Raw genomic sequence first — 9620 nt, 5'->3', positions numbered from 1 at the left:
GGTTGTACGTGAGTTTCCCAGGGTTAATTCCAATAAAGTTGCCCAAATTCGCATGGGCAAAAGAAACCAAGGTAATCCTCAACCTTAACAAGAAGTTTCTTTTTAAAAAAAACTAAATTCAAACTTCCCACAAGCAACACCATGCTTCCCAACACCCTAGGTCAGCCCAATCAAAAGTTAAGGCACGTGGCCCAAATCACACATGTATAGCTAAGACATGAAAGGGGTTGGCCAGTAAGAAGGGGGGAAATAAATTAATAACTCAAAGATGCTCCTTTCAAAATCTCCCATGCACTAGAAACATGGAGATTAGAGTGGGGGGGTGGGGTGGGGTAGGAAAAATTTTAGAAATAAAAGGGGAAAAGAGTATTTAGTGTATAAAGTTTATTAAGTAGGACTTTTAGGATAGGTTTGGGATATTTGTTTAGAGGTCTATATATATATATATATATATATATATATATATATATATATATATATATATATATATATATATATATATATATATATATATATATATATATGTTTCTTTTTTATTTATTTAAATATTTAATATTGTTAAAGGATATTTAGAGAATATTTTTAGATTCTTTGTTTCAAGAGAGGCAATTAATCCATCCCCATACAAAAAGTAGAACTATTTCTCTCAAAAGATATATATATATATATGTATATATATATATATATATATATATTTGTTTCTTTTTTATTTATTTAAATATTTAATATTGTTAAAGGATATTTAGAGAATATTTTTAGATTCTTTGTTTCAAGAGAGGCAATTAATCCATCCCCATACAAAAAGCAGAACTGTTTCTCTCAAAAGATGAGTAAATTTTCTCAAGCTAATTTTTTTTCTAAGTATAGATTTTCCAAGCAATTTATTTTTATAACAAGCGGGGCAGGGGGGGGGGGGGGGTGTGGTTTATATTTTTCTTTTCAAATTGGAATTACCAAATGCCTAGTTAACCAAGGGGTTGAATAATTCATTTTAACAACAAAGTAAGATTTATTTTATCTCCTAATAAGCATGAAATTGAATTGAAGTTCCAACCATATCAATTTTTCCTTAACATATTTGAACTTAAAATTTTATAATTGCATGTCACCATTTTATCAATTTATCAATACACACATGCATAAACTAAAATGAACTAAAAATATCATAAGTAAGGATATTACTCAATCAATTTTTTATTGACCATCTGATTCAAAGGTTCCACCAGGAAGAAAACCTAACATCGTTGCGATTTCCACAATAAGTTAACAATAACATTTTTACACAAGATTTCAATCCCGAGGAGAAATCTCTCAACATAACTGAATATCAATAATAATTTGAATTTCCTTCTTGGCCCTTAACAAGGGATCCATTTCAAATTCTGTAATACATCTCGGTGATCATGGAGAGAACAAAAATTGACTAGGAGACAACCAAACATAACATGAAGACAAATTCAAACATTCACTCCCATCTAGGTTTGCACAACAGGTTTGACATTGAACCAGACTAGGGAGAAGGTAGATTTTTCCAATAGGAGACATCAACCACAACACCATAACATATGCCCTTTCAAGGCTAAAATCTCAAGAACTTCCATTCTTTCATAGATGCCCTTTCAAAGCTGATATCACAAGGACTTTCAATCTTCCACTTCTCAAATTCCAAAACTCAAAACATGGTTTGTGATAATGAGTAGGGGCCCATAACACCCTATTTTTTTTCTCTTTTCTTGTCTTGAGAAGAGACTCTAAACTGTTGGAGTGCACGTAAAGACCTTTCCCTATACATGGCCACTTCTACCCTATCTAAGGGTGAGTAATGCCAATACAACCCATACAATCCCTTCAAAATTCAAGACAAAACACAATGACAAGACATTTAAGAAAACTAGTTTCAATCTCTCCCAAACATACTCAACACACACACAGACACACACACACACACACACACACACACACACACACACACACACACACATGCAATAAAATTGAAACATGAAACACAAAATGAAGAAAATGAGGTGAATTATTCCTACCTTCAAAATTGGGTTATGGAAAATGACCAAGTTTGAGATGAGCTTGCATTCCTCTCCTTCTCCATTAATTTTGAATTCCACTCTAAAACTAGAGGTTGGGTGAACACTCAAACCCTCTCAAAAATGCCTCTAAATAAGATCCTAAACTCAACCACTCCAAAAAGAAATAACTCCCTCATGTTCTTAAAGTTCTAGAGGCTTCTAACTCAACTAGACATAAAGCTAACCTCTAGGTGGAGTTAAAATTATCCAACTCATGATGGAACCAATCAAATTTCACAATAAAGCAAAAATGAGATTTTTGAGTGACTATAAAAGTCAACAAAAGGGGCTAGGGGGGTGGAAAATTCCACCAACCCATACCCATACCCCTTAGGCATTTATTTTTCATGATTTTAGGCCTCCAGGATTAATTAGGGACCTATCAAAAGCTAGGAAATTTTTATGATTTCTTAACAACCTTCAAAAATGCTTATTACTCACTAATCCTAATTAGGCTAATTAACCTTGATTACTAATTGATTAGCAAAAAGGTCACTAACCTAGTCTGACTTAGATCTTTAGGTTACTTGGTTAACCCTAACTATCATGCTGAAATGCATATACAATTCACGAGTGTCAAGCAACACTAAAAAGTCACTGTTACAAAACATTAAAACTTAATGATTAAAAAATGATACATTCATTCAATCCATGACACAAATGAAATAAAAACAATAGGTTCTGTATCTTTCATCAGATTAAACCCTGGTTTCCATAGATAGTACATAGGGTTTAGTTCCATTTCTTCATTAAATTTTTTGATTAAAATATCCTGCACACATCAGTAGCTCAAGAAAATCTCATGCACACGCGCGCGTGCGCACATACACACATATCAATTATCAGGGAAATTACATAAATTAAAACATGAATCTTTCATATAACTAACTATTTAATTCATTTCTACTCACATTTAATCATCAAAAATCACATAGTAAATATAACATATAACTTATTCATTAATTTAGATTATGTATTAGTGTAATCATCATTAGGCATGCATATACCTAAACATCATAACATCACTAATTAAAGAATACTGAACTATCTAAAGCATAAAACTTAATCATTGATGTATCAAATTCAACACCCTTATCATAGGTGAAAATGCCTTGTATCATTGTTAGTGAAATTTTAAAGTTTAAACAGTCAAGATAATGTAATAGTTCTCGAATCACTGAGTATTAAAACATGGATGTATCAACTACTCTCAATTTCATTAGAAAATTCACAACATAAAACATTACTTCATATTTGTTCTAGTCTCCTACAATAGATTTAACAGAGAAATTTATATTTAATAAGTACATCCGAGGAGGGACCTTACACACTTTATGCTTTTGGGAGGAAAAATGGTTAAGGATTTGATATCTAGTTATAGAGAGAGATTAGAGAGATTCTTTTAACTTCTTGAGGAGGTTTTTCAAGAGGACACATTTTAGATACAGAATAGATCTAAGAATTATTTCCTCTATATCATTCTCTTTCTTTCTCATTGTAGAGGTTCCAGTTTTGAGGAAGAAAAAGATTCATTGCTGTTATACCATTTGGGGTTTCCAATTTTTCACAGTGAGACTATTGGTTCTAGTTTTGATGTATTCCCATCACTATGACACCACATTCTTCAACATTATTTCTCTCATATGTTTCTCTTGTATGAAAGGAGTAGGAAAGATAATATAGCTAGTTCTGATATGTTAAGTTTTTTCATGTTTTAATTTCATGCATTTGAATGTATTGTTTCAAAGAAATGAATAAAAATGAACAAGAATTTCATTAGTTTCATTTTGATTCTCATCTCCTATCTCAGTAAGCTACAGTCTTATGTGGTCTAAGGGAAAAGAACTAAGACCCATTTGCATCCCCTTAAGGTTGTATGCCTGATATGTTTTGTTATTGGAACAAGGGGACAAGTAAATGCTCGATGTGTTTGGCAGGGTTGTTGGTTATTTGAGAAGGATATTTCATTAGAATGAGGTCTTACTGAACACTGATGTCTAACTCAAAAAGAGATAGGATAGCTCTAATGTCTGGGTATATGAAATATGTCATGGATATCACATATGTATAAATTAAATTCATGAAATTGCCTAATAGATAAGGCACTAATTAGTTATAGGATCACTTGTTCATGCTGCTGCATATTTGGGGTTGTGCTGATATTCAACATCATTAATCAATTTCTTTTCCCTTTCATGTTGAAGAGCTACAATAGAATGCCCTAACTCAACTTATGAATTTCATTTTCCTACATTTAGCTACCACAGATCTATGTTATTGCATGAGTCATTAGGAGAAATAAGGGTTAAATCTACTTAATAGATTTGGGAATATGTTTTTGCATTGGTACCATATAAGTGAATCTGAGGTCCACCCCCTAGGTTTTGTAGAGCCTGAAGTAGAAGAGGGGTCTAGTCTTAGAGTTGGCCCAGTGTCTAAAAGGATATGTTAATGATGGGAGTTAGCTGCAACTAGATGTGTCTTGTTCTCATCAGGGTAATTTGAAACCTATAGCATTTCAAAACACCAACAAAATGGTGACTCTGCTAGGGACTGTATTGAATCTAACTGATAGACAGACCTTGATAATTTAAAAGAAGGAGATTCAATACAATGAAAGACGTGCATGGAAAAGGTTGTAGTAGTAAATTCTCTTATGTGCTTTCCAATTTTCTTACTCAAATATCATGCACCCTAGTATCCTTGTTCATTGACAATAGTAGTTTGACTGAATTTAAGAAATTGTAGTATCAAAGTCACTTGGCATTTTACCAAGTTTTTGTTAGATCATAGAGTTATATGGTTTTCTTCAACTTGTCAAGTATTTGGAATTCCATCTTGCTGATAATTATTTTCACATACTTGTTATAAATTTTGGATTGGCTTGTAATTTTGTGCAATTTGATATATTCTTTCTCACTGAGTGGTGACTCAAAATAAAGTCTTTAAATCAATGCAATTTGAGATTCATGGTATGATTGAAAGATACAGTAGCCAGAAAGAATTTTGAAAGATTTTATCTATGGTTCTTGGCAATGGTTGAAGAAACTATGTGGTGTTTAGTTGCAAAGAGATATTAAATTGTAGAATAGATCTAGATCTATTGTTGTTTCTAGCATCAAAGTTGTTTGTAGCCACCACAGTTTAGTTATTTCTATTTTCATGAGATTTTCCTTTCATGAAAATAATATTATTCAGAGGTATTCTTCATTTGGTGATTAGCACTATACATAAGAGAATTTTTTTTAATAAATTTTCATATTCTTGAATTCAGATTTTGAAAAGAATATGGTTGAGTATGAAAACTCGTAGATAGAGAAAATATTGTTGCAATTTTATTACACATTTGTTGAGGTATGTATATAAGTTATGTGATGGAATTTTTTTGAGAGATTAGGATTTTAGAATCCCGAAAATTGCAGCACTTGTTTGATTGTGTTCTTTCTATAAGATAAAAATTAGAGCCTCTATTTAGTGATTTCAGCACTAGGATAAAGAGGTAGAAGGATTATTTTAAAATGGAATCAAATCTTAGATAATAAATTAGTTTAGCAAGACATGATGATGTGCTGGAAGATATGGTAGAAATTAAGACAGATCTCCGTAATCAAATTATCAGATTTATAAGAAATGTGGTAGGAAGTGTTCAAGGTCTAGAAGATGATCAGGTTTATGAAAGGTTTAAACCAACACTTATGGAGTTACATGTGTCTTTAAGACCCAAGAAATCTTCATGGCTTATTGATTTCCTAGATGTATTTGTGCCTTCAATTAATTGGCCATCACATATGAGGGTACAAAAGATTTTTCATGTTGATAGTCTTTTCAAGAAATTTGAGAATGATTTAAATAGCCAATGTGAATGTGTTGAAAGTAATAGTGAGTCTAGTGAATCCATAGATAATGACAACATTTCTTGTGATTATGAAGAGATGGATTCTAGATCTACTAAATTAGATGATTCTAGTTAGCAGGATGAAGATGGTTATGTGACTGAAAATGAATCGTGTGATAGTATGCATGAGAGTGGAAAGTATTAACAGTAGTACAAATAATTCTTCTTTCGAAAAAGATGAGAATAACACACCTAGTAAAGAGGTATTGTGAAAATAAGAGGTAATATGTTGTAGTATGGATTCTAGTTTTTTAGATTTTCATATTAATGGTACTACTTCTATAAGCTTTCTAGATCAGCCGGTTTATGATCAGAACCTAGGAGAAGAGACCTATGATGAAGTCTTGTTGAGTGTTGATGAAATTTCAGAACTTCATGATCTCGAAAGATATGAAAATGTTTCTCTGGATTCTCATGCTATCCCTTGTGGTATATCTTCTCAAGGTGAGGTCATTTCCCCAAGGTTTGATGTTGAATTTGATATAAAATCAGAATATCTGTTGACAAGTTTTGGAGGTGTATGTGATAATAGATCAAGTATCAATACATAGGACAAATTTTCTAATAAGGAGAGTACCAATAGGGAGAAGTTACATTTTCTTTTAGATTCTTATCATGCTAATTTTACTAAAATTGGTTTCAAATATAACAAAGAAGCAAAGGCCAAAAGTGATAAATTTGATGTTGAGTTTTCACTATGTGCTAATGATAGCTTCAAAGTTCATTCTAATGAGTTGTCTAGTGAGGATTATGATCAGCATGGTTTATGTCAACACTTTCATGATAGTCTTTTAGAATTGGTAACTAATTAGTTGTTTGAGAGTGAAGAGGTTTTAGCAAAAGGTAAATCTAATTTAATGAATGACATGACTTCAAGAAGGCATTGATCAAATTTCACATATTCTTCACACCTGGTTACACAAGGTGAGTTGCAAGATTTTGATATATGCAACTTGTTGAACAAGGTAGAATATGAATCATTTTTGTTTTTAGTTAATAACATGTATTAGTCATATGTAGATGACAGTTTTCACCTTGATCCTAGTTTACATGAGCATGCTAATATTTTGTCTCATAGTGAGCATGAGGTAGAGGTTAATGTTGATGTATATATACATTATGAGGATGAAGGAAGTTGTTTCATTTTGCCAAGTAATTTGTTTCAAGATGCTGATCTAATTAGTGAAATTGATAGAAGAGATGTTTTCAGCTTACCTCATGAGAGTGCAAATGAAAAATAGATATATGATAGAGGTAAATTTTTTTTTTAAATTCAGTGGCCTAGGGTCATCATTTGTACATATTAGGAGTAGTTTTCCTGCTTTCAATAAAGTTGTTCGAGAGGAAGTTTTTGAGAATGGTATAATTCTTCTAGAAATCTAAATTCTTGCCATGCTTGCAAGGGACATGCATCCCCAGATAGAGCTAATTTTGGTACTCAAAATTGAAACCCTAATTTTGGTCAACATTGAAATTTTTTAAAGCCCTTAAGTGCTTTTTGATGACTTTGTACTGGACTATCCATTTGAGGTCTAAGAGGTGTTTAATATTTCTAACACCTTGTATTCAGTATGCCTATGTGTCCCATGATGATAAATTTCCATTTTGAGCCATTTCATGAAGTCCTATTTTGAGCAATTGTCAAATCTTCATTTTTGCCGAAGTGTCAAACAATGACAAAAGGTTGTGTTTGCATTTGAATATCTTGCACCCAATGATGTTTCATGACTCACCATTTTGGGAGTGTTTAGTGTCCATACCAAAGAACCTATGTTTTAGATTTTGAGTTGTTCAAATCTGTTTGACTAAGTTTTGAATCCCTCAAAGTTGGTCATTTATTGATGTCATGTTGATGCAATTTGTTCTGAATTCTGGGAAGCCTTGCTTGACTTGTTATAAATTTGACCCAGTTGACCAAAATGAGAAAATTCCTTTTGTGTTTTATTTTAGAGGTTAGAGACATATTATGTTTCATTTTTGAGCCTTTGACAAATCCATTTGATTAGTTTTCAAACGTGATTCCAAATGCAATTTCTAACTTTTTATTTGTGTCAGCAAGTGTAGATTTGTTGGAACCCCTGTTTGTGATGTCATATCTTTGAATCTGTTAAAGGTGAGATTGAATGGATTATACCACTATGTACCATACTAAAAATGCTTTAGGTGTTCCAATTTTTAAGTCTTGATGATTCCCTCTACCCACTTTTCCAAGTCAATTCCATTTGAAAAAAATGATTTTATATTAGTGCTTCTAGTCTGCAATTCTAAGTAGCCTATTTTGATAGCTTACCATTTGCGTATTATTATTTTTCATGAGCCCAAATTTTAGATTTCTACTATCCTTGTGATAGTGAACCAATGTCCTAGTTTTTGTCTCCCCAAGTGTCAGTTTTCCTAGTTTTCAAAGCCAAATCCGAATACAATTTATAGTTTTTTGACGTGTTTTCTTGCAGGCAATTTTAAAAAGGTAACTTTGATAGTCAATATCTTTTGACAACGAATTCGTCATGAAACAAGATTTGATGGGTTAAAAGTGTGTAGAACAAAGAATTAGTGTGTCTAATTTCCAAGCTCGATCAAGTGTTTGTGTTAGCTTTTAAAGCTAATCAAAGGACCTCCTAGCATTAAATTGATAGTTTTTAGATCAATGGTATAATGTGTCTCAATTGATTAATCAATGGTCACACTTGGTTCTAATCAATATGATGTGTTTAATGGGTTAGTTTGGAGTATCAGTTGTTTGAAAACAAGAAAAAATTAGTCGAGCCCACTTTGGTGCCTGACTAATTGCATTAGACTGATTAGACATAGGGATATGAAGATGTTTTAAAAGACTTTCAATGTTGATGTCTTTATATATGAGAAAAAGTTTGAGAAAAATAATGATGATGACTCTAGGGTGGACTACTCAAAACTCACTGGGAGGTAAAAGAAGCTATTTGAACTGATACTTAAAATGAATAAATAAAAAAAAGCTAATTAGAAGGACATAATTACAAAAAAGAAGATACAAAAAATGGTACATGAGCCCTAAGGTGTGTCAAAACAAAAGTGGATTTAAGAGAAGAAGAAAACCTTAGGAAAGCATTTAGATGCAAATGGTATTGATATTACAAAATGCCTACATGTTAGATACTTAAGAGGTAGCTGAAGAAAAGTACAAGAAATAAAAAAAGCCTACTCCATTTGGATGGGATGTGTTCAACCAAAAGTCTTTATACAATGCTTATAAGAAGCATACCAAAATTATATCTAATGACATGGATGAATATGCAAAGATTAAAGAATCTAACCCTAAATTTTATTAGGATGGTTCAAGTCTATAGTATGGAAAGGCACCAAAGATTCTAGAAGAGAATATTGAGAAAATGGTGAAAGAGCTAGAGGACAAGGATCAAAAGAGGAAAACATAGGAAGATGCCATCAAAATAGAGGGAAGAAGTGAAGGAGGCATCTCATCTTAAAAGAATGACCATGTGAAATAGACCATGTTCAAATCAAAATGAAGGAGGTTGGGAAGTGTTAAAAGTGTAACAAGTTGTGGCACTAGCAATGATGCTTTGGATTGAACAGTTGGGTCCCTTGATTATGGAAGAGGTGACTCTAGATCTGCATTTGGTTCTTGGTGTTGGGTGTACTGAGGG

At 32.2% G+C, this 9620-nt stretch overlaps 1 pseudogene; it reads left to right on the top strand.

Moving 5' to 3' along the window:
- The first annotated feature begins 6212 nt into the window (after window positions 1–6212).
- On the top strand, window positions 6213–9389 carry LOC149548483 (pre-mRNA-splicing factor SYF2 pseudogene; annotated as a pseudogene).
- Window positions 9390–9620: the final 231 nt, after the last annotated feature.

Source organism: Cupressus sempervirens, chromosome 7, assembly GCF_028749045.1.
Source record: "Cupressus sempervirens isolate cs-2001-9-10 chromosome 7, ASM2874904v1, whole genome shotgun sequence".
In the NCBI taxonomy this organism is placed as follows: Eukaryota; Viridiplantae; Streptophyta; class Pinopsida; order Cupressales; family Cupressaceae; genus Cupressus; species Cupressus sempervirens.
The sequence above is the reverse complement of the archived record's forward strand: the minus strand, read 5'-3'. Positions and strand labels throughout refer to the sequence as shown.